Genomic DNA, 26,588 nt, shown 5'->3' on the forward strand with positions numbered 1-26,588 from the left:
ATGCCCACCTTCGTCGCCGGAGCCCGTGCTCCTCCCTGTCCTCGTTGCCGGCCGCCAGGAGGCTCCCGCGCCTGGATCCGCCTCGTTCCAGCCGGATCCCGCCACCCCCACGCCGGTGCTGCACCCCTCCACCTCGCCTTCCGCCGCCATCGCCGGCGATCTACTCCTGCCACCAGCCACCTCGCGGGGCATCTTCTCCTCTCGGTCGGGAGCGAGGAGGAGGAGGACGATGCCCCAGCAGGCCGGATCCCCCCCCCTCGGTTGGGCCCCGAGTCGGCCCAGTCCGGTGCGCAGCGCTCCCAGTGCCTCAGGCCTCCCTCCCTCGGCCCGTTGACCTGCCGAGCAGGCTAGGGACCTTGCTCCTGCCAAGGCCCAGTTCCCCTCCACCGAGCCGGCCCAGAGCCGAGGTAAGCCCCGGCCTCCTATGTTGCGCCCGAGCGGCGTATAGCTTACCTGCGCCGCCCTATTAGGCCCATTTAGATTTAGGTTTTTCTGCGAATTTATATTTTCAGGAATTATATAGATATTCAAACGTTCCTAGGTTTTAAACTGTATATCGGTTCGCGACGTATAGTATATGTATTTCGCGTAGTTTTGCGCGTAGAATACGTTGGTCCAACTTCATTTTTGTTTGACGTCGTTTAGCATGTCATATGCCTAGAAATGTGTGTTGTCTTTATTGTTTCGTCCCGTAGATATTTTTTGCGCAACACCGGGATGCTCGGATGCCGTAGTATAAATGCCCATGTTTTAGGAACCTATTCTCCATGTATTTTGGAGTAGCTGTTGGTATTTTTGCGCGAAGGGATTTGCCGCTAGATTATTTTCCGTGTTTAGGATATTATCGCGCGTTTACGTGTGGCAATATTTTTGTTGCGCAATCCCACATATTTTATATGTTTTCGGGGTAGAAAAATCCATATGATTTTTTTGTGCAATTAGTTTTAGTTTTCGACTAAGTTAGTTCGCGCGATATTTTGCTATGTTGCCCTCTTGTCATTTTCGTAGGATTTGTTTCGTGCTTTGTTTGATTAAGTTGTCAACTAGGGAGTTGTCTTGGGTGTTTAGTATAGCCCCTGGTAATTTTGGTTGCATTAGAAATGCATGTTTAGATGTGGTTTGCTTGCTCTCAAGTTGCTAGAAATAGTGCTGATTTGGAGCAGCTGAAATATTTGTAAGTCTGGAATCTGTTATATTTTGTTGCTCTCTTATCTTGCTTCTATCTTTTGATCTGTAGCTCTTTTGAGGTTGGTGCAATGGAGTTAGTTGTATCCCTTGTGTTTCTCTAGCATGCTATGAATTTTCATGCCTTTTAGAGACCTGTAGCTTAAGGTTTTGCTGCTGTCAATATGGCTTCAGATCGAAAAGTGCACTTTCATGAGGTGTAATTTTCACTAAGTCTGAAATAGTGTGTGAGATGCCATTTTGTGTCTTCTTTCCCTAGTGATCCATGATGACATGCTAGTTGTTGTTAGTTGTTTGTAGTAGTGCTTCTTGCCCTATTTCGTGTCATGCCTTGCTTGAGTTTATCAGAGTTGTGTAGCCCGTAGTTGTGGGGCGCAGAAAATGCTATGTGGCTGATTTTGGCAGATTGTAGTGATTTCTTGTTTTGCTCGTAGTTTTCGAACCGTAGCTCCGATTTGATCGTGTCCTATATGAAAATTGGTTAGAATCTCGTGTAGTTTCATTTTCTCTTGCTGGTTCTAAGTTTTGAAGTGCTCGTGACCGCCATTGCACACATAATTGCATTCATGCCATCATATCTTGCGGTGCTTGTATCTTTTGAACCGTAGCTCCGTTGGAGATGTTCTCTATGTGTAGATTGCTTGAAATGACGCGTATAATCACGTGAACCTATTTGTTTTGCTGTTTAACAACCAATTAAATGTGTTAGTTCAGATCTGGACAGAATTGTAAATTAACATGTGAGGTCGTCTCGGAGGTGCTATATGTCATTTCCGACCTCATTTAAAATGCCTAGAAAGATAGTTTAATTACGCTTCACCTCTTGCCATGTTTAACCACATTTAATATTGCCGTGTACCTAATCGGGATAGAACTAAATAATTAGACGTGGAGTTTCGTCGATATGCAACTCGTTGCATATCGAGCTTCACTTAATGTGTAGTGTTTGGTTGTTGTGTTTGTCATGCCTTGCATTAGACCGTTCATGCATCATATGTGTTGTGCATCGTGTGGTGTATATCGTGTGTTGATGCTTGTTTCAGTTTCCCTCCGTCTCGATAGAGTTCCGCAAGCGTGTCGGATGTGAGGACCGTTCGACTACATCGGTTCGTCTGCTTCACGGAGTCATTCTTCTTCCAAGCGGGATCTCAGGCAAGATGACTATTTCCCCAGATACCATTACTATCATTGCCATGCTAGTTTATCGCTTCTATCGATTATGTCTCGTTGCCTACCACATGTTAAATATCGGCCTCTCAACAATGCCATGAAAACCTTCAACCTAGCAAACCACTGTTTGGCTATGATACCGCTTGCTTAACCCTGTGTTAGCGTTGCTAGTTGCAAGTGCAGTTGCTTCCATGTGAAAACATGGGTTCCTTGATATATCACCATATTAAATGCTATTTAATTTAATGCACCTATATACTTGGCAAAAGGTGGAAGGCTCGGCCCGATTCTAGCCTGGTGTTTTGTTCCACCTTTGCCCTCTTAGTTTCGGCTACCGGTGTTATGTTCCATAATTGAGCGCTCCTAACACGATCGGGGTTGTTATGGGGACCCCCTTGATAATTCGTTTTAGATTAAAGCTGGTCCGGCAAGGCCCAACTTTGGTACTACATTTGCCTAAACACCTAATAAAATTGCATAGGGACTTACCGAACCCCGGGGATAATTTAATCAACCCCCGTGCCAGTGCTCCTCATGAGTGTTGGTCCAAACTGGCAGACTACGGGGACACCGCGGGGCAACCCGAGGTTTGGTTTCTCCTAGTGTGACCCATCCGCCGTGTCCTGAGAATGAGATACGCGGATCCTCGGGATCGTCGACACGTCGGGCGGCCTTGCTGGATTAGTTTTACCTTTGACGAGATATCTTGTGCATCGGGATTCCGGTGATGCTTTGGGTAATCTCACAGTTGAGGTTTTCCACTGGGGAATCCGACGAGATCGCGAGCTTCGTGATTGAGGATTTCTATGCGGCTTGTGGTAATTTGTGATGGACTAGTTGGAGCACCCCTGCAAGGTTAAATCTTTTCGGAAAGTCGTGCCCGTGGTTGTGTGGCAACGTGGAAACTTTGTTTAACACTAGTTCTAGATAACTTGAAGTTAATTAATTAAAAAATGCCAACTGTGTGCGTAACCATGACTGTCTCTTTCGTGAGTTCCTTCTCCGATCGAGGACACGGTGGGGTTATGTGTGACGTAGATAGGTGCTTAGGATCATTCATTTGATCATCAGTAGACACGTTCGTTATGCGTAGATCTTCCCCCTCATATTTCTTATACTCGTAAGTTTAGCCACCAAATATATGCTTAGCCGCTGCTGCAACCTCACCACTTAACCATGCCTCACCCATTAAGCTTTGCTAGTCTTGATACCTTTGGAAATGAGATTGTTGAGTCCCCTGTGGCTCACAGATTACTACAACACCAGTTGCAGGTACAGGTAAAGGTTACTTGACGCGAGCGCGTTGATTGTTCATTTGGATTTGCTTCTTCTTCTTCATCATCGATCTAGGATGGGTTCCAGGCCGGCAGCCTGGGATAGCAAGGATGGGCGTCGTTCTTCTTTTGTCGTTTGTTTTCGTCCGTAGTCGGACCCTACTCTTACTCTTGATGATTATGTAATGTACTGTTGTGACTCTCATGTAGCTTGTGGCGAGTGTAAGCCAATTCTATATATATATATATATATATATATATATATATATATATCTTCTTTTCACTACATGTACTTGTAAATATATCCATTCTTGCGACATGACGAGATGCGCTTCTATCCCTGACGAGGCCCTCGTGCCAAATTGAGGATAGGGTCGCATCTTGGGCGTGACACTAAGCTAATTATGTCATTTAGGTGGAAGCCTAGCTAACTATAGGTCATTTCGGAGCTAACTTGGGTAAAATGTGTCATTCGGGAGCAAACTATGCTTATTAAGCCATTTTGGACCTAGCTAAGCTAATTATAGGCCATTTAATACCTAAGTTAGGGGGAATAGGTCATCTTTCAGCTACGTAAGATTTATTATGTCATTTAGGAGAGAACTTAGCTAACTATAGGTCATTTTTTATTAAATAGGTCATTTTGGAGCTAACTAAGCTAATTATGTCATTTAGGTGGAAGCTTAGCTAACTATAGGTCGTTTTGGAGCTCACATGGATTAAATATGTCATTTTGGAGCTAACTATGCTTATTAAGCCATATTGGAGCTAAATTGGCTAATTATATCATTTAGGTGAAGCCAAGCTAAGTATATAATATTCATGAGCTAACCAAGGTTCTTATGCCATTTCGAGCTTATTATTTCATTTTTAGCTAAATTGGTCATTTTAATCAGCTAACCAAGGTTCTTATGATGTTTTCACCTAACTAAGCTAATTATGTCATTTTGTAGGATAATTAGCCAATTTAGTCTTTCTTGGATGAGTCTAAGCTACGTAGAAGAACATAAAGAGAAGAAGCAAGAAGAGAAGAAGAAGTAAAATAAGAAGGAGGAGGAGAAGGAGAAGGAAGAGGAGAAGAAGAAGAAAAGATGAAGGAGAAGGAGAAGGAGGAGGAAGTAGGAAGAAGAAGGAGAAGGAGGAGCTCCTTCTTCTTCTCTTCTTATTCTTCTTCCTTTCTTTCATTTTTCCTCTTTCTTCTCCTCTTGTCCCCTTCTTCGGGCTAAATTAGCTAAGAATGCCTTTTTGGAGCTAATTATGTCATTTCGAGGATAATTAGCTAAGTATAGGTCATGTTTTATTAAATAGACCATTTTTCAGCTAACTAAGCTAATTATGTCATTTAGGTGGAAGCCTAGCTAACTATAGGTCATTTCGGAGCTAACTTGGGTAAAATGTGTCATTCCAGAGCAAAATATGTTTATTAAGCCATTTTGGATCTAACTAAGCTAATTATAGGCCATTTAATACCTAAGTTAGTGGGAATATGTCATCTTGCAACTACGTAAGCCTTATTATGTCATTTAGGAGAGAACTTAGCTAACTATAGGTCATTTTTTATTAAATAGGTCATTTTGGAGCTAACTAAGCTAATTATGTCATTTAGGTGGAAGCCTAGCTAATTATAGGTCGTTTCGGAGCTCACTTGGGTTAAATATGTCATTTTGGAGCTAACTATGCTTATTAAGCCATATTGGAGCTAAATTGGCTAATTATATCATTTAGGTGGAAGCCAAGCTAAGTATATAATATTCATGAGCTAACCAAGGTTCTTATGCCATTTTTAGCTTATTATTTCATTTTTTAGCTAAATTGGTCATTTTAATGAGCTAACCAAGGTTCTTATGATGTTTTCAACTAAGCTAATTATGTCATTTTGTAGGATAATTAGCCAATTTAGTCTTTCTTGGATGAGTCTAAGCTACGTAGAAAAAGAGAAAGAGAAGAAGGAAGAAGAGAAGAAGAAGTAAAAGAAGAAGAAGAAGGAGGAGGAGGAGGAGGAGGAGAAGGACAAGGAAGAGGAGAAGAAGAAGAAAGGATGAAGGAGAAGGAGAAGGAGGAAGAAGCAGGAAGAAGATGAAGGAGAAGGAGGAGCTCCTTCTCCTTCTTCTCCTCCTTCTTCTCCTTCTTCTTATCCTTCTTCTTCTCTTCTTCTTCTTCTCTTCTTCTTCTTCTTCCTTCCTTTCATTTTTCCTATTTCTTCTCCTATTGTCCCCTTCTTCGCGCTAAATTAGCTAATAATGCCTTTTTGGAGCTAATTATGTCATTTAGGTGGAAGCCTAGCTAACTATAGGTCATTTCGTAGCTAACTTGGGTAAGATAGGTCATTCCGGAGCAAACTATGCTTATTAAGCCATTTTGGATCTAGCTAAGCTAATTATAGTCCATTTAATACCTAAGTTAGGGGGAATAGGTCATCTTCGAGCTACCTAAGCCTTATTATGTCATTTAGGATAGAATTTAGCTAAGTATATGTAATTTTTATTAAAACACTAGAAATAACATACCATTATCGTCATCACGGCGGTGAAGCACGGTGGCTCTGGCTTGTTTCACCTGGAGAAGGCTGCCCTGGAGAAGGCGCCACTGTAGAAGGATCGTGCGATGCGTTTCGGGAGATATTCTGCACCAAACATCATTTGCAATGTGTCGTTAGCATGAGGACACTCTTAAGATCACTCCACTGAAATGAAACTCACCGTGCCCGCCATGTTAATGACTGGCATCGGTGGAGGGACTTGGCCGCTCTTCTCGCACATAGACTGTACATTTGGTTTCGACAAGTCAAACTTTTTATTTATTAATGAAACGGACATTAAAATGCAAGATTTGAAATAACATGAAGAAGAAACTTACCACGAAGAGCTCGTATATGGCCTTCTTAGACGCATCATTCCGTGCCCTCTCCGCCTCCACCAATGCAGTCGTCCCCTCCTCCATCTCCCTCATCTCCTTATCCTTCTCCGCCATAGCCGCCTGCATTGCCCCTCTCTCTTTCTGAATAGCAGCCTGCAACACAACTCATTGTTAGCATTGTAATCATATTGGTTCCAACGCACAACATAATGCGGAAAGATAGTTGAGTCCATTAAACTAACCTCGATGGCGAGCTCGACTGGCTGTGGACGAGGTGTTATCTCCGGACAGGAGCTCGTTTGGCGTGCCTTTATCTGCCGGAGAGTGCTAGGACAACGTATAAGGCCGTCTCCAATGGCGATCGAGCCATGGGGCCTCCCTTTGCCAGCTATCATCACCAGCTCTGGATCAATAGGCCCCTCGCTTGGGTTAAAGTCCTCCCCTTTCCTCGCCTTCCCGTGATCTCTGTACTTCACGAGCTTGTGGTGGGAGGAGATGTTGGTGAAGTTTTCTGGATGCTTGAGGTCAGACTCAGAGAATGCCTTGACCTTCTTGTACGAGGCAGTATGGGCCATCGCATACAGGTCGTACATCTGTGGCACCTCCGTCTTATTGTGACGCGCCTAAAAGAGAGAGAGAGGAAAATTGTATTAGTAAAGGGCTCAAAATAGCATTAAGAATGAATTGCATGAGGCATGAAGCAAACCACATACCCAGTTCTTGCCAAATTGGATTAAGTTGACGCTCCCTTGATGGTGTGGCACACCAACCATTTTGCCACGCCTCTCCTTGGCGCTGTTGTGGCTGGCCTCCCACGTTTCGGAGCACCACTGATCCACCAAGGCCTCCCAACAATCCATCGTATCCACACACCATCTCGGGGGGCACCTAAGTTAATAAAGATAAATTTGAGCGCGTAAGAACCAAAATAAGGAAACTAACTACAAAGCCTTAATAATATGTAATTACCTTCATGTAATGCTCCTTCTCCATCTTAGAATCACGGCACCTCGCCTTGTCCTTCCTAATACGCCGCGTGGCATAGTAGTCTCGAACAACCTACACTCGAGCCTCGTGCCGAAAGTTTTGAAGTAGGCGGCGACATTCGGTTTCGATAACCTTTGTCGCGTCCTCCTCGTATCCCTTCTCACACCTGTAGTAGGTCTGCAAACGAGACAACACCGATTAGTACAATAACTAGCTATGGTTGATTTATAATTGTGTGAAGGAGAAATTACCCAGAACTATCGGATCACCATGTCGTCCCTCGTGTGGCACAAAACACCGTCGATCTCCACCTCCGGCGGGGCCAGGGCACCCAAGTAGTGCTCCCAGGTCATTCCTACCTCTCGCTCCTGACCGGGCAACGTAACAAACCCTGGGAAGTTTTTATGGCAAAGCACACCAAGGATGTTGTTGGGCTTGCGGACACCCTTGACAACAATCCAACCCCTACGGTATGACAAATTAAAGCCAAAACATTAGATATTTTAGAAAACGTGAAGGCAAAAGGTTAAATAAGAGTGAATTAACTTACTTGTCCCCATTTGGCCTAATCGACCACCTCTGCTCGGGGGTCGCCGGCACGAGCGGGAGCCCCGAACTACCACGCTGGTAGACGGTAGCCCCCTCACCCAACTCCTCGTCACTACCAGCATGGCCACTTGGCTCAGCCCAGGTATCCCATTGGGTCTCTGGGGACGTACCCTCATCCCTGCTTTGCTCCGGAGTCGCCTGGAACAAAGCCTCTGGGACACGAGTCTCGTGGGTCGAAGGCTCGTCGACCTGAAGCTCGTCGACCCGAGGCTCGTGAACCAGAGACCGTGTAGCCTCCACCTAAGACGAATCCACCCTAGAAGTCATGTGCTCAGGTGAATCAGCTTGGGGTGGTGGCGGAGACCGTGTAGCCTCCACCTCAGAAGGCCTGGCAGCCACCGCCCTACCTCTCCCGCGGCCACGTGTACCTTTAGTACAACATAAATACCAACATGAGTAATAAAATGTATATAAATACCAATATGCATACAAAATGAGTACAACATAAATACCAACATGAATACAATGTGTACCTTTAGTACCTCTCGGCTTCGCGGGGGGTCGACCTCCTCTCACGGGGGGCGCTCCTTGCATAGTAGAGAGCAACACTCTCCGAAGAGGCGAGGCAGGAATGGAAGTACCCATCCCATCACCCGCCGACGAAGAAGGAGCCGCGGAGTGCTTTCGACCCTTTCCCACCATCTTTCAACACCTGTCATGACAAAGAGTAAATGAAATTAGTACAACATAAATACCAACATGAGTAATAAAATGTATATAATTTAAGTGTATCATCGACATAAATACCAACATGACTAATAAAAATTGAATACCTAACATGAACTCAAAATTTATATATAGTATAATAGTTGAATACCTGACATGAACTAATAACAATCGTGCTCGTCTATATATGCTTCGGGGTCAATAAATGCATCATGATCATCACTATCATCAATAAATGCATCATCATCATCACTATCACGAAGAACATGTGGAAGGCCACCATTATGTAATCGATCAAGAAGTGACAGGTCATCCGTAGGAGTAACCTCTTCTTCCAGCTCTTCCTGTTCGGGCTCAGGGGTTAAGACGGATTCACTATCGCTGTCTACTTCAATGTTCTGGGGTGAAGTAGAGTGGTTCTTGAAACATTTCTTGGACATACGTGTTTCTTGGAAGAATTCTCCTTCATATGTGTCTGGGTTAATGTGAGGTTCGTAATGCTCTTCATTGATGGTAAGTGGTCTAAAATGTGGTGGCACTTCATAAACGACATCCCAACCTTTGAGATTTGGTTTAGTTTGGCAGGCCCACGGTAGATAGAGAACTTGTGTCGCCTGTTGAGCCGTAATATAGACATTGGGAACATCTATGTCACATCCCTGACACCTTAAGCAAGTTAGTCTTGTGCTCATGTCTTCTTGCATTGCATCTAAGAAATTCTCCAACAAGAACAAGAAAGTGGCAAAGGAAAAACTCAAAACCCTAGCCACTACTTTAAATAAAGGAAATCTCAAACTAGTTAAAATCAATGAATCCAAAATGGCCTCAAGAAAAGTTCAAACTTTCTCATAAATCATGAAAGTAAATGAGCAATGAAGAAAACATTTTTCTTGACACTTCAAGCTTCTAAATTAATGCAAAAAGCTACTGGTTTCAAATTTTAAATTTTAAATCAAAAACTTTAAATTTTCAAAAATATTGAAAACTTTGGAAATGGTTGGGAATATTCCAACAAATTTTCAGGTGTGTTTAAAATAGTTTTTACAACCCATTTTGGAGCTGAAATAAATAGCAAAACAATAGTTAGCAAAACAGAAACAAAATAGAAAAGAAATAAGAGAAAGAAACGACTTACCTCTATTTGTCGCCGGCCCAGCCCACCAAGGGCACGGCTGTCTTCTTCCTCCTTCCAGGAGGAGAAGCAGCTGCGTGCCGACGCGCCGGCGAGCGCGGCCACGTCCCCTGGCCACCTCCTGCTTGCCCGAGCCACGCAGACGGCGGGGATGAGTACCCCGTGCACGTCTCTCCCTTCTCCACCCATCTCTGGCTCCCCTCCATCTCTCTCTCGCCCTCTCCCACCATGGCCGAGCCTGCTTGTCGCCGCCGATCGTCGTAGCCGTGGCCACGAGCCCCCTCCAGCCCAGCTGTTGTGCCCCAAAGCCCTGCCGTGCTCCTCCTCGTCCCCTGGAAAAAGGAATCAAGCCCGGAGGCCCCCTGTCATCGCCTCGCCGCCATCTTCTCCACCTCCCGCCGCGGGACCTCTTCCGTCGATTCGCTCCCTCCGGCGCACCCCCGAGCCCTACAACAACACCATCGGAACCGTCGTGAGCTCGTCATCATTTCCCCACTCACCCCACGCTCTTCCATGCACCGTAGCCCCGTTCCCCACCAAGGCCGAGAGCTCCTCGCCGCCGGTCATGTCGTCGCTATCGCTGTGGTGTCTGTTCCACGCGCTCGAGCTAGGGGTCGAGCTCCTGGAGCCGCCAGGAATGTGATGAGCCCATCAGCTGTCCTCCCCGTGCCCTGGAGCCATCACCCGCGGAAGGCCGAGCTTCGGCCGCCGCTTCGGCTCGTCGCCGGCGCCTCTCCCGGCGACCCTAGCTTCTCCTGATGCCCCTGCCAGATCGGCTGCTTCGCCAGCGTCCCGTAGCTGCAAACCGTGCTCGATTTGGTGCCGTGTAGCGCCGTTTAGGTCGTCTCTGGCGAGCCCTCCGCCGCGGGCTTGGTCGCCGGCGACCACCCTTCGGTGGGCGTCGACGTGGCCGACCATTAGGGCGTAATTGTCCTTCCCTCAGTCACTGCCAGAGGGCCCCACGCTTGGTCAAACCCCAATTAGGGGTTGGTCAGCGCGGGGTTAGCCCCTGGGTCACTGACCAGTGGACCCCACTGGTCAGGTTTGACCTGGCCCAGGCGCAGTTGACCTGCTGACGTCAGTAGTGATGCAATATTAGTATTTCTGTTTATAAAATAAATCCAGAAAATTGCTAAAACTTGTAAAAATCATAGAAATTAATCTGTAACTCCAATGAAAATAATTTATATATGAAAAAGTATCAGAAAAATTCAAGGAATCTGAATATGCTATTTTACATCATGTTTGAAAAAGTTATAGAACCCAAACATGTAGATTAATGATTAAGCCAATTCTTATAAATACTTTATAAATGGAATTTGGAAAATATTCAAATTTCATTATGAATGACATGATCACACACTGTCCTAATTACAAATCAGTACCCTAACATGACATCTCATGCATGTTAACATCAAGTTGATCTAAGCATCAGGTCGAATCAATTAAATCGGTATTCGAGAATACCTCGTTTGAATTGATATTTGAATGTGATTCAAATCAACTTCAAACCTAATACATGTTGATTATATTAGTTTATCACTTTGCATTCTCATGCCATGCTCATGCATCATCTTGCTTGCATATGATTGTTATTGATTGTTTCCATTCATTTCGGTAGGCTCCGCACCCCCGGATTCCACCGAATATCCGTCTGACGGATATTGTCCCTCCTCTGAGCAACAAGGCAAGCAACCTTTTTGATCATCCCGATAACTCCCATGTTCTTGCTCCTGCACCTATTTATTGCATTAGGATCAAATGCTTCAACTGCTTTTGCCACGTTAGTTGAACCCACTTCCTTTGCATGACCTAACCTTGTCACAGTAAATAGCCGAACCTTGCAACCTAGCATACCTGGTAGTTGCTTGAGCTATGTTGCGCCTTATCCTGCTATGCATGCTATGCTTAGAGTTGTGTATGGTCTGTCATCTGGGAGATGAACAGAATTGTGAGAATGTGTTCGGTAATCAAAGGTTGTGTGTTGAACCTGATTTGGTAAAGGTACCGGTGAAAGGCTGTGTAGGAGTACATGGCGGTTTGTTTCATTGGAACCGTCCTTAGGAACTGAGTTCCGTGTATGTAATCCAAGACTAGATACTACCACATGCTGGGCCCTGAAATATGACCCCGCTCGGCCTATTAATCGTTTAGTACTCGGTCCAGGAGTTGCAAGTAGTTTCTGGTGTTTATAGCAATGCTGGAGGCCGTGCATGGTGCTGACCTGAGAGGTGGGCCGTGATGCGGTAGGCAGTGGCACGGTGTACCAAGTGGCACCCGGATGGTGGGCTTGGGAACCCTGCGCACATCGTTTGAGGCCGTGGCGGAAACCTCGGCCGGACTTCCATACGGGTTACTCTCAGATAGGCGATAAACCTGGACTAGGTACTAGTGTGGTTAACGGTCGTGGCCGACTCCCTCGCTGGGCTTCCGCTTGAAGGTTGCCGAGGTGCATGACGTGCACATGGCGATAAGTGGCGAGAGCGTGTGTGACGAAGTACACCCCTGCAGGGTTATGATCTATTCGAATAGCCGCGTCCGCGGATATGGACTACTTGGAGACATATGTTGTTCATAGATAACTTCAATGGCTACTCATAAAATTGTCAAGATAAGCGTGAGTGTCGTGGACGGCATTTCCGTATGGAGACGGAATGATTCCACGATAGTGTATTGTTGTGGTGTTAGTGGACTCGTGTGCGAGAAATCAAGTTGTCAAAATTATTCAAAAATGCAAGTTGTCTAGCCACGAGTCAAATGTTGGCTTTCCGCATGAAACCCCACAATACCCTTTTGATACCTTGCATAAGTAGTTAGTTATCCTAAAGTCTTGCTGAGTACCTTCGTACTCATGTTTGCTTAATAACTGTTGCAGAGGTTGCTAATGACCCTAATGGAGGGTTCTTCGTAGACATCGACGACGACGAGTAGCTGGTGTCCCAGCTACGATCTGGCCCTACGTTGGATCTGTAGTATAGTCAGGCCATGCGCCTTCTAGTTGCCCCGTCTGTACTCAGACAGTTTAAACTCTTCCGCTGGCTTGTAACTGAATGACTGCTATTATGGGTTGTGAGACCCTTAATGTGTAATATTGTGTGTGTGGCTCTTCCGAGCCTCTTAAATAAAGCTTGTATGTTTATGGTTATGTTGTGATGCCATCGATGTATCTATACATATCGGTATGCCATGCGTACGTGTGCCGTACTTGATATGTATGGGGTTCGATTACCTAGTCGTGAACTTTAGTAGCCTTCCTTACAAGGAAATGCCCCTTTGTGATCCAACGAGCCTTGGTAGCTCGCTACTGCTCCGGACACATTGGTTGACCGGCATGTGTCCTTCTTAGCTGATGTGTCTGTCCTCTTTGGGGAAATGTCACGCGATGTAATGGAGTCCTTGTAGCTTGCTACGACTCGTCTACACTCGCTGATGACCGACACCTGCTTTGTTGGGTCATGTATGCATGTCCTTGTGCGGTACCGCCACTTTGGTTTATGACTAGACATGTCGATCCGGGTTCTTTGACATTGGAATGCTAGCGACACTATTGCATACATGAGTCAAAAGACACAAACGGTCCCGGCTAAGGTAAGGCTGCAGCCGAGGAGTTAACCGTGCGTGAGACCGCAAAGGGATGCGATGTGTTACAGGCTAGATTCCTATGGCTTAAGATAGGGGTCCCGACAATCTAAGTGGGTGTTTTGGTTGATTTCGACTAGTCATATATGTTCATGAGTCCTTCTAGTCTCCCTCGGCTCAAACCAATAACATTTGAAGACTACGACGGTCGGTGGGTTTTCACCATAGAATAGAAGTTCATAAATTGCTTCAACTCTTCCATAATACTCGGTGCCTCCTTCGCCGATAGCAGAGACAAAACAATTTGTAGTCTTTAGGTCGGGCATAGATAGCTCTTTGCCAAAGGTACGAAAGTGATACCCGTTGATGTTGTATTTGTCAAATGAACGAACCTTATAGTCAAAACCATTAGCGACTTGTCTCAACTCGGCGTCTATAGACTCTGCATCAGCCTACAAGTTTAATACGAAAGAATGGATGCATTAGCTGCAAATTAGACCAAGAAATCAAATGGGTCCTTAATGGTAATTAATTACCCTTTGTTTGAACCAAGAGACGAAACCGGGATAGTCGCCTCCATGCTTTGCGAGAAGCTCATACTCTTCGACGAAATCCTTTTCGATGACCGCTCCATCCGAGAATTCGGCGACGTATCGACTATATCAAATATCCGGGAATAAGAGTAGTTCAAAGCAATTAGAAGTTGCGGAACAATAATTTACCGAGAACTTACTCGTTGTACGGCCGCACTTCTGTTAGGTTGGTGAAGATATACAATGAAATGGTCCGCCATTCTTCGACATCCAACGATTTCCCTTTAGAAGCACCGGATGGTGCGAGCTTACCTTTGAATAGGTTGAGGTTGGATCGAATTTTTTTTGGATCGCCATCATTGTACCGAGGCTTCGGGTTATGCAAATGATGATTTTTGGCTTCGTAGTGTGTTGTCACGAAGTTTGCCGCCTCCTCAGTAATGAATGCCTCGGCCATCGATGCTTCAATTCTACGTTTATTTTTACACTTAGCTCGAAGCGTCTTCTGCATCCTCTCACTTGAGTAGCACCATCGATTTTGAACGGGCCCCCCATTCTTGCCTCGGTCGGGAGATGCAAAATCAAATGTTGCATTGGATTAAAGAAGCCCGGTGGAAAGATCTTTTCTAATTTGCAGATCAAGTCCGGCGCCAACTCTTCCATTTCATCTAGCACGCCAGGCGATAGTTCTTTCGCACAAAGAGAACGGAAGAAATAGCTCATCTCTGCTAGTACTAGCCATTCATCCTCAGGGATAAAGCCACGCAACATCACCGGCATTACCCGCTCAATTCATATGTGCCAATCATGACTCCTGAGACCAAATATTTTCAATTTCTCAAGACTCGCTCCCCTCTTTAGATTCGCAGCATACCCATCGGGGAACATCAACCGCATTTTCACCCACAATAGCATTTCCCTCATAGCTGGACTTTCAAGATTCAGCCATGCCTTTGGCTTCGCTATGCTTTGCTTTCCTTTCCGTTGTCGCAAGTTTTGCAACGGTCTATCACATAGAGCCTCCAGGTCGATTCTAGCCTTAGGATTATCTTTTGACTTCCCCTCTATGCCGAACAATGTAACAAAAATGGCCTCCCCAATAATCTTTTTAGTGTGCATCACGTCGATGTTGTGTGGGCAAATGAGGTCTTTGAAGTAAGGCAGATCCCATAAGCATGACTTGTGAGTCCAGGCGTGTTCCGTATTATACCCTTTGAAGTATCCTAGACGCAAAGGAACAGGCTCGAGAGCGTTTAACTAATCAAGGGTCTGTTGGCCTATCAACGTAGCTGGTGCAGTGTTTTTGACAACTCTACCTTTGATGAAATTCTTCTTGTCTTTTCTGAACTTATGGTCAGGATCCAGGAATTGTCTATGCATGTCGAAGCAAGAATACTTGCGACCAGCCTACAGCCAACGGAACTAAAGAGCTGCCTTGCATGTGGTGCACGGGAACCTTCCATGCACACACCAGCTAGCGAATAGCGCAAACGCTGGATAATCATGCGTCGAGTACATGTACCACACATGCATTTTGAAATTTGTTTTGGTAGCCGCGTCGTAGGTCTTGATCCCATTATCCCAGGCTTCTTGCAACTCATCCTTAAGAGGCTGCATGTACACATTCATATTCTTTCCCGGATAGTTGGGCCCTGGAATTATCAACATCAGGAAAATGTTCTTTCTTTTCATAATCTCTCCGGGTGGCAAATTTAGTGGAATGACAAATACAGGCCAACAACTGTATTGTGCTGCCGTCATACCATACACATTGGACCCATCCGTGCTGATGGCAACTCTAGGTTGCCTTGGATCTTCCGATTTATCCTTATGTAATGCATCGAAGTGCCTCCACGCAAAACCATCTGAAGTGTGTACGAGCATCTTGTTCCCATCCGCATCTAGTTCGGTTCTTTTGCCCAATTTGTGCCATGTCATCTGTGTGGCCGTATCTTCGACCATGAAAAGACGTTGAAGTCTTGGTATGATTGGCACATACCAAAGAACACTAATGGGGATTTCGGTCTGATTCTTCTCACCCATACTGTTGTCTACCACAATATACCTAGAAGAATTGCAAATGGGGCAATAGTTCAAGGCCGCATACTCAAGCCTAAATAAGGCACATCCATTCTCACAGGCATGTATCTTCTCATAGGGCATCTTAAGTACACGGAGGATTTTCTCTGACTGGTACAGGTTTGCAGGCGTACATGGCCTTTGGGTAGAAAGCGTCCAAATATCGTCATCATCGCGTCGTAGCATTCTCTGACTAGGTTGAATTGAGCCTTCACAGCCATTACTTGCGAGATGGCATCCAACTGACAAAGCTCATTCTGCTCGTGGAGAGGACGTTTTGAAGACTCCAACATTTCATAGAAGGCCTTTGCAGATTCCTCCATCTCATCGTCCGAATCCCGAGCATCATCAAAGTCTTGCACCATGTCTTCAATCCCGATACCATGCTCGTCGGTGCGACGACGAATCACCTCAGCTCTGGCACGTTGGTCAGACTCACCATGAAAAGTCCACACCGTACAATTAGGCGTAAAACCCCACTTCTGCAGGTGTTTACCCATTTCAAACTCTGTCTGCTTTTTCCAGTTGTCGTAGTTGGGACAGGATCACCATGTTTTTTGCTAGCCAATTGCAAATGCGCCTCTCCCAAACCCCCTGGTTTTTGTTAACCATTCATGGGTCATGTCTTTCTGACTAGGGTGACCAGTGTACATCCAAGCACGATCACTCATGTTGCCTAGCTACCTATGGGGGCACAAGAAATAAATATATAATTCATCATCTATATTCATACGCTAATCAAGTTTGTTAGTTTTATTACGTCCATGCAACCTACACACTAATAGGTAAATATAGGTCCTAATTGAAAAGACCTCGATGACGCCTAGGGGGTGAATAGGCTATTTAAAAACTTCTTCGGATTTGGCTTAAACCTAATGCGGAAATAAACTAAGAGGATACTTGTCAAGCACAAATCCTAAATGCACTAGGCACTGCAACGTGTATCAACAACACGATCTACCAAGATGGACACAATACAGTTACTAACAAGCCCAAGTAAGTTACACAAATTTACTTGAGCTATATCACACGACAAGTAGGTGAACGACACAAGATACTAGATCACACTATAGCACACGATATATCAAAAGCTGCAAGTGTGAACGTGTGGATATAGAGGGTATGCTTGAATGATTAATCTTGTACAAGAAATAGCCAACACAATATAATGAGCACAAACAATATGCAATGTATGTATGCTGAAGTAACACAAGTAAACCACAAGTAAGGAGTTGGGGTTAAGGATAACCAAGGTCACTGAGACGAAGATGTATCCCGATGTTCACTTCCTTGGAGGGAAGCTAGTCACCGTTAGAGAGGTGGATGTTACCACGAAGGCACACCAACTCCACGAAGGCTCACCCTATTCTCCCTTTGAGATAACACCACGAAGGCGTTTCCCAACCACTAGTGGTAAGCCTTTGAGGTGGCTTCCAAACCCTCACAAACTTTTCCAGGGGGTAATCACACGAATTGATTCCTCTCCGAAGAGCTCCTACCGCCTAGGAGTCTCCAACCTCCAAGAGTAACAAGATCACGGGGAATGCTCAAAACTTGCTCAAATCTCAAATAGCTTGGGTTGAGAGAAGGAGAGGGAGACGATCTATCTTTTGATTGGAACAACTCTCAAAGGGGCTCACAAATGCTCTTGGGATCTAAGATTTGGTGTAAGCAAATGTGTGTGAGGCAGAGGCAATTTCTGGGATTTGGATGATGAGGTGATAAGGAGTATTCTCGCATGTGTAGCAACCAAAGGGGCCTCTCAACTAACATATTTTGGACATGTTATGATGTAAATCTTTTAATTCGATTACTATGATAAGTGTGGGTCCAAAATACCGTCAAACGCATGAGTGCATAGACTCGTGCACAAGTTATCCTCTTATAAGAGCAAGGCACATGACACAGGGGTCATGGCACAAATTTGTCTCATTCATATGACCATGAAGTGCTAAGAGAACACCAACACTAAGCATTTCATCAATGTGATTGACAAGGACATGCAGGAAATTACAAAGTGGAAAAAGCATTATGTTCATGCCATGATGCAACCTACACAAGGTTGACTCTAATGTTGTACATGCATGAAGTAAATACTTGTTACCGGAAAATCATTGGTATTGCGTAGAAGTAGCCGAGTCCTGTCTTGACTCTAATTTCTTCGTTACCAGCATCATCTTCTTCAGAGAATAAGTCAAGATAGCAATGCTTCTCCAAAGTACCTAAACCACCAATTAAGCACAATATGGTCCCCAAACTTATTGGGTCCGAAGTAGTTAGTCCAACTACAATATATATAGGGTAAGATCACTCAATTATGTGCATATAGATATAAGTTTTACTTTCAAGCACACCTTAACCTTTTAATGGATACGTCTGATTTACCATATACATATATTGGATCAAAGATACGATAGACACGGCATGTGCATCTACACATAGTAGATATGCCTACACAAGCCTATCAAAATCCAAGGATATACAATTTGGACAAATGAACACATAATTCTCTATTACAGAACATTCATGTCGTCCAAAATGGATCAGGGTGACAAATCAGCATATGGTAGCACCCCAAGTTCAACACATGAACCGGTCAAGGCATCAAACCATGTAACGTATGCATTTTGCACAACCTTACATGCATGTCTCACCCCAGTAGATGTATAAGTGTAGGTAATATGATTATAACTCCCACAACATTATGAAATAAATAGTGCGAGCTCAAAGACATGCATGGGAGATTACCGGGAGAGACATGAATTTCTCGGCAAGTTAAGTAGGTCAAATGAGGACAAAACCGAAATAAAATGACCATGGAAAACACTACCAAGCCAGAGATACCATGTGTGAGAGAACACAACGACATTTAGAATTATCAGTGGTGGTAGGTGCCAAACTAGCACAAAGATCGTTTTATACTCACACAAGTGTGATATGGGAGTTCAACCATAAGCATAATGTTTTAGATGTCATACGTTAACATCCCAATTAGTTAGATCATGGTGTGGAGAAAATAATTCGAAAGGCATGCATCAACTATGACCTTCTTTTAGATACGATCTAGCGGCTAAGCCATGAGTATTGGTGTAGTAGGACGTCATACTCATGCACATCTAAGGGATTTAGACACCAACAGGGTTATAATGCGAATTAAGACATGTGGAGCATGACACGCCACACAGTTATAGAATAACCCGAGTGGTAGATTCTGAGTGGCATACATCGGATGTTTTATCTTACCAGGGGATGTGACATGCACAAGGCATATCACACTCCCATAATGTGATAATCCATGTATTTATCATACAAGGCAATCAATCATCCAACTAAGATGATAAGTGGATGCCAATTTGACCTTCGGATGGCTTTGACATCAAACGAATTGATTGGATAATCTTGCACCGTGAATACCAGATGGAGTCCAACACATATATACACATTTTGGGTTAGTGATGTGCGTAGAGCAGAACACTCCCCCTTAATGTGATGAGCTATTAACGTCTCAAAAGACCCACACATCGGTGCAGCTAGGATGCAAGTAATGATCAGGACTACACACAACTATATGACATACATAACGACCTACACATGCTATATAACACATAAACAATCATGCTAGTAGGCGCAACATGTCAAAGTACATGCTAGGTACCAAACCTACACATGAGAAGGAGTGGGGCAGGCAACTTTCAATGTAAACAATTTAAGTACAAGTTAACGCAAAGAGGCACATTGGATATGGGATATGGGCTCGATAATCCAAATGACTTGTCTTGAGATAATATGAATGATGAAGAGTCCTTAAATCTTAATTGTGTATCCAAGTCTCCAATGTCCTCCAAAACCACCTATTGATCAAGTTTGAGCTTGTTGGTCCCCAACTACGTTGGGTCCTAAGAGGTTAGTCACAATAGGCTCGGCAACCCAAATGGTTCTTTTCTTGACACCATTATGAGTACCAACAAACTTGGCAAACACATTGCCAACCTTATCCTTCCCAAGGGAATAGCTATCATCAATAGTGATTGGGTTGGATAAGTTACCTCTCGTGCAAGACGAAGCGACGTGACCCTTCTCACGACATAAGTAGCAACATCTACCCTTTGTTTTCTTCCCAGTTGATTTCTCACCTCGGGGAGTGTTGGCTTGGGTCTTATTGGGAAGAGGCCTTCCTTCAACTTGTAGCTGAGTGTGTGATTGAGTTTGTGGCCGCTTCCCTTGTTGCTTGTGACTTTGAGACTTCGTCTTCAAAGGGCAAGATCTAACATGGTGCCCTTTAACTTTGCACTTGAAGCAAATGATTTTGGCCGAATTCTTAACTTGTTCTAGGCCACTCTTGTTCTTGTTTGAGTTTACTCCAACATCATTTTTGTCATTCGGAGATGTTTGCTCACACAGGACGTTGTTGAGTGTGGACATCCCTTCATGACGCTGTTCCAAGTCTTTCTTCAAAGAAGTGACTTGGGCCTTGAGCTCTTCGATTTCCTCTGCACGGTTAGTGTCAATGCAAGTACTAGAGGAAGTGTAAGCTTCAATGTTAGAGCAACAAGGCAAGGAAAGTAATTCATCACACGAGGTAGCAACATTATGAGTAGACGAATTACGAGGACTAGCACATGGAAATATAGTACTTTGATTAGAAGTAGTGCCATTGTCCACATGAGGCTCACTTGATGTTACCTTGGTGATGATAGCCTCATGAGCTAACTTTTGCACATTATGGGACGTTAGAAGATCGGCATGAGAGCTTGTGAGCATTACATGGTTTTCTTCCAACTTCCCATAATTGCTAGTTAGTAAATCAAGTTGAGCACGTAGCTCAACATTCTCCTTCAATGTTAATACTTCAAAAGAGATAGGGTTAGATGTACAAGTATCATCAAACAATATGAGAGGAGTAAGTAGCGATTAGAGACTTCTCATGAGTAGATTGAAGCTCCTCATAGATCTTAGAGGTTTTGATGAGATCTCCCTTGACATTCTTGCATTCAAGGAGAAGAACCTCAAAATCCTTTTTAAGTTTATCATGAGCAACTTCAATCTCTCCTTTTGAAGATCTTAAGTCTCTACATGCTTGATGACTCTTCTCAAGTTCATGTTCAAGTTGTTCACTTTTAGCTTGTTCATGATTAAGTGAATCATTACAATTTTCAAAGTAAGCAAGAACATCTTGGAATCTTTGAAGAGCGTTATTTTTAGCTTTATGAAGAATTTTACTGATCACATAGATATTTTCAGTCAAGTCATCATCATCATCCTCATCACAAATATCATCGTTATTGCACGGGGAAGATGATACCTCATTATTACCTCTTGCCATGAGGCACATGTGAACTGGAGGAGTTGATGATGATTCTTTTGGTGAATCAGATTCTTCATTAGTCAAAGGTACTTCATATTTCTTGATTTCCCCTAAATGATTAGTCATAGAACAACTAGGGAGAAACAAGATTTTTTGATCAAGAGGACACGGGAAAGCAGGCACATCACCACAGACATTTGTCGAGGGATCTTTAGGTGAAATGCATGACCTATCAGCACGATAATTTACACCACGTGTGGTGCTAGATATGCTCGTGTCCATAGAGGATATGACATTTTCATCAACATATATTTCTTCACTCACCATGTCATTACCTTGTGAGATTGAAGATGCTGAGGTGTGCAAGCAATCAAATATGCAAGTAGTGGTGGACTCTTTATGATCGAAAAGAGTGAAGAGCTCATGCACCAACTCCTTCATCATAATATCGTCTTCATCAAGATTGGACCCACCATATATATCTTCAAGTTTAGTCCAAACTTCATGAGCTGACTTGCAAGTCGAGATAGACTTAAACACTTCAGGACTTATGGTTCGATGAATGGCAAGAAAAGCCTCACAATCAATATGCATTTCATTAGTAGATGAAGATGCATCATCCTTTTTGTCGGCAATCCCTACAAGAACAATTTGTAAAGTATTTGGGCCCATGGCCCGAAAGTGATGAAGCATACGAATTCTCCATAGGGTATAATTTGTGCCATCAAAGTCAAAGGTGTCATTGTGCACTAATCCAATAGTTGACATCGATACTCTCTAGGTCGTGAAACCTAATTAAAGAGAGACCTTGCTTTGAAACTAATTGAAAAGACCTCGATGACGCCTAGGGGGGTGAATAGGCTATTTAAAAACTTCTTCGGATTTGGCTTAAACCTAATGCGGTAATAAACTAAGAGGATACTTGTCAAGCACAAATCCTAAATGCACTAGGCACTGCAACGTGTATCAACAACACGATCTACCAAGATGGACACAGTACAGTTACTAACAAGCACAAGTAAGTTACACAAACTTACTTGAGCTATATCACACGACAAGTAGGTGAACGACACAAGATACTAGATCACACTATAGCACACGATATATCAAAAGTTGCAAGTGTGAACGTGTGGATATAGAGGGTATGCTTGAATGATTAATCTTGTACAAGAAATAGCCAACACAATATAATGAGCACAAACAATATGCAATGTATGTATGCTCAAGTAACACAAGTAAACCACAAGTAAGGAGTTAGGGTTAAGGATAACCAAGGTCACTGAGACGAAGATGTATCCCGATGTTCACTTCCTTGGAGGGAAGCTAGTCACTGTTAGAGAGGTGGATGTTACCACGAAGGCATACCAACGCCACGAAGGCTCACCCTATTCTCCCTTTGAGATAACACCACGAAGGCATTTCCCAACCACTAGTGGTAAGCCTTTGAGGTGGCTTCGAAACCCTCACAAACTTTTTCGGGGGTAATCACACGGATTGATTCCTCTTCGAAGAACTCCTACTGCCTAGGAGTCTCCAACCTGCAAGAGTAACAAGATCACGTGGAATGCTCAAAACTTGCTCAAATCTCAAATAGCTTGGGTTGAGAGAAGGAGAGGGAGACGATCTATCTTTGGATTGGAACAACTCAAAGGGGCTCACAAATGCTCTTGGGATCTAAGATTTGGTGTAAGAAAATGTGTGTGAGGTAGAAATGTGTTCTTATGAGGATATGGCTGTGTTTGACGCCCTCTCACGAAGTGGGAGGGGGTATATATAGTGGCGGGAGTAAAACAGCCGTTGGGGGCACTTAAGTCTGGCAGTGGTCGGACATCCGGCAGTTTCTCAGATGTCCAGATGCCCACAAGGTGTCGGACGTCCGACAGGGGTCGGTCGTCCGAGAGATGTATATATCTAGAATCACTGTGTGGTTGAATAGGGACCAGACGTCCGGAGGAAGCCGGAAGTCCGAGTTATTCGACTCAAACTTCTCTGGTGCGAGATTCCGGATTTCCGAAGGAGGTTGGACGTCCGGCCCTCAGACGTCCGGAGGGAGCCGGAAGTCTGAGTTATATGGCTCACGTTTCTCTGGTGCAAAGCTCCGGACTTCCGAAGCTGGTGGGATGTCCGGCCCTCGGATGTCCGGAGGGAGCCGGAAGTCCGAGTTATATGGCTCTGATTTCTCTGGTATAGGATTCCGGATTTCCGAAGCAGTCAGTCGTCCGGCCCTCGGACGTCCGGATGAAGCCGGATGTCCGAGGCATTGGTTCTGTTTATAGATAACAACAAAGCAGTGGAGATGTGGTGTGAGCAGAACAGTGGAGATGTAGTTTGAGCAAGTTCATCGCAAAACCTGTGATCCCCTCTTGATAGTGCGGGATCCCTAAAGACTCAAGAATTGTAAAAGGGGTACCGATGATCCATACTTGAGTGTATACTTTTATTCGCTGATCATCACTCCGCACCACTAACGTCAAAGGGACTGATACCTTTGAGTTAGCCCTTTCACTTGAGCTTGATGTTGTTGTTCCTTCTTGGCTCAAGTTGAAAGCAAGACATGATGAAGTCTTCAAGTAGCTCTCTCATACACAATGTGGAAAGCCTAGCTTATGTATTCATCTTCATTTGTCCACCATGTGAACATCCACAAGAATCAAGCATGTAGTGCTCAGGAATGCTTATCTTTTTCTTGTCCTTGTTAGCACATGAGCTTGTCCTTATCAACACATGATCATTCACAATATCTTAAAGGGGATTAGTGATTAGTTATCTATATGTGTGTTGTCAGCAACACCAAAACACGATTAAGGGCATGACTGCACTTTCACTAATCCCACCCGAGTATGTGTAGATTGGGTTCGTTTTCCCATGCTCTGCTCCAGATGCGACGCAGAATTTAGGCAACACCTCCCCGTTGTTCTCCTGATACACGTCTCGGCAATAAGCAGAGAGGATGTGTACCCGGAGAACAACAGGGATGCACTGACGAAATTCTGCATCGGATCAAGAGCACATCATACGGGAAAACGAACCCAATCTACACATACTCGGGTTGTCCATGGATAATGTTGGACAATTCGAAAGGATGGCGGTTATAAATATGCAAAGAAATGCATATTTATAGATGTCGCCCTTTCGAACAGGAGACGCATACTGGTCACGCATACTCATGATTGAAGAAACCTATAGCTAGCAAGTTTCATAGGCACGAAGATCTGGACAGAGCAAATTAAGAGGGTAGAAGGAGAAGTCATTTGTGCTCACCAACAAACGCAAGGGCAGAGCTCGTCCAACGCACGTGGAGGTCGTCGAACAACTACACATTGAAATTCACACGATCAACACAAGTACGATGTTTTTATAATTAACATAACTATGTGACCTAACTCATAACTATGTGGGTCAGTGTCGTCGGGGATCGAGGGTCAATGGCGTCGGGGGTTGGGGTCTTTTCGGTCAACAAGAGGCCGAAGAGGTGTCGGGGCTCGGGAGTTGGGGGTCAGTGGCGTTGGGGGTCGGGGGTCGAGGGTGAGTGGCGTCGGGGGTCGGGGGTCGGGCGTCGAGGGTCAGTGGCGTCGGGGGTCAGGGGGTCGGGGGTTCGCGTACTACGGCATCTCCTGCAACCTCATCAGCTACCTGACCGACCCGCTCGGGGAGAGCACGGCCGCCGCCGCCGTCAATGCCTGGTCCGGCGCCGCGTCCATGCTGCCGCTGCTCGGCGCCGCCGTCGCCGACTTGTGGCTGGGCCGCTACCGCAGCATCGTCGCCTCCTCCATGCTATACATCACGGTCATCCAACTCCGCATAACGCCCCCTGATTCGTTTCCTTCGTCGACACCAAGCACAACTTTCTTCCTTCTGCTCAATCAACTTTTCTGTGGATCTTTTCGGTAGCATTTGGTTGAACGATAACGAGTTTACTGGTCCAAGAAATCTCGCACGAGTGGCGCATGGCACCGTATAGTAGTAGTAGTACTAGTAGTATTTTTATTGAGAATATTATGGTTGACAGGGATGTTTCAAAATTTCATTGTTTTGTCCGGTGGAAGCACACACACCACAACATAGTGCACCGGTTAATTTGACCTCCCACTAATTAACTAACCTACATAATCTACCACTAAGTAACTAAAAAAGAATCTAGCTACCACTAATTAACAAAACAGAATCTAGCACTAAACTACCTACTAAATCTACTAATTAACAGAATCTACCACTAGTCAACACTCGGTCACATTCTGGCAACTGATGAAAGAGGAGTTGGGCGTGATGGTGTCTAGTCCACCGGTTAATTTGACCTCCCAGAAGGCTCTCTCATCTTGGTTGCTTGAATGGTCGCTGTCGCTACTGACCATGAGAAGGAGCTCATGCTACAGGCTACTTGCGGGCTATGGCTCGCCAGGAACAACACAAGGGAGGGGCGGAAGCTGCAGCAGCCACATGAAATAATAGATTCTCTGAAGGTGCAACTGTCAGGTTGGAAAGCAACGAACGAGACAAGGGTGTCACAGCCGAAGCCAAAAACCATCCAGAAATGGGAGCCTCCTGTCAATGGATGGGTAAAAATAAACTCCGATGGCGCGGTCTCGAAGCAAGGAACAAACGGTGGTGGTGGGGTAGTATTCCGGGATCATAATGCGATGTTATTGTCCGTAGTTAGCCATTTCTTCCCAGGCATTGCTGATCCCGAAGCAGTAGAAGCGTTGGTGTGTAGAAGGGCACTATAGGTGGTTGTTGGTCCTAACATCCAACGAGCACATTTGGAACTAGATAGCAGGGCGGTGGTGATGAAGATTAATCATCCAGATAGGAACTTGTCTACTGTCGGGCCTTGGGTACAAGATATCAAGACAATGCTTAATTCTTTCGATGAGTTCAAGGTCAGTTGGATTTGTCGTTTAGGTAATATGGCCGCGGATAAGCTAGCTAGGGTAAGTGTAGGGGGAGCTTCGTAGTGAAACTTGTCTGTTGTCGGGCCTTGGGTACAAAAAATCTACTAATTAACTAACTAAATATAACAACTAACTAAACTACCAACTAACTAAATAGAATGTACCAACTAACAAAACTACCACTAAATCTAAGTAACCTACAAACTAACAACTAACACGAACAAGATCCAAAATTTGAATGGGCATTACCACTAACAACTAACCTAACTAACCTAATTAACAGTAGGTAACTAACAACCAACCTAACTAACCTAATTAACAAAT

General features: G+C 44.5%; 1 pseudogene; it reads left to right on the forward strand.

Annotated features, from left to right (window-relative positions):
- Nucleotides 1-25,277, forward strand: LOC123398471 (annotated as a pseudogene).
- Nucleotides 25,278-26,588: the final 1,311 nt, after the last annotated feature.

Source organism: Hordeum vulgare, chromosome 1H (genome assembly GCF_904849725.1).
Source record: "Hordeum vulgare subsp. vulgare chromosome 1H, MorexV3_pseudomolecules_assembly, whole genome shotgun sequence".
Classification (NCBI taxonomy): Eukaryota; Viridiplantae; Streptophyta; class Magnoliopsida; order Poales; family Poaceae; genus Hordeum; species Hordeum vulgare.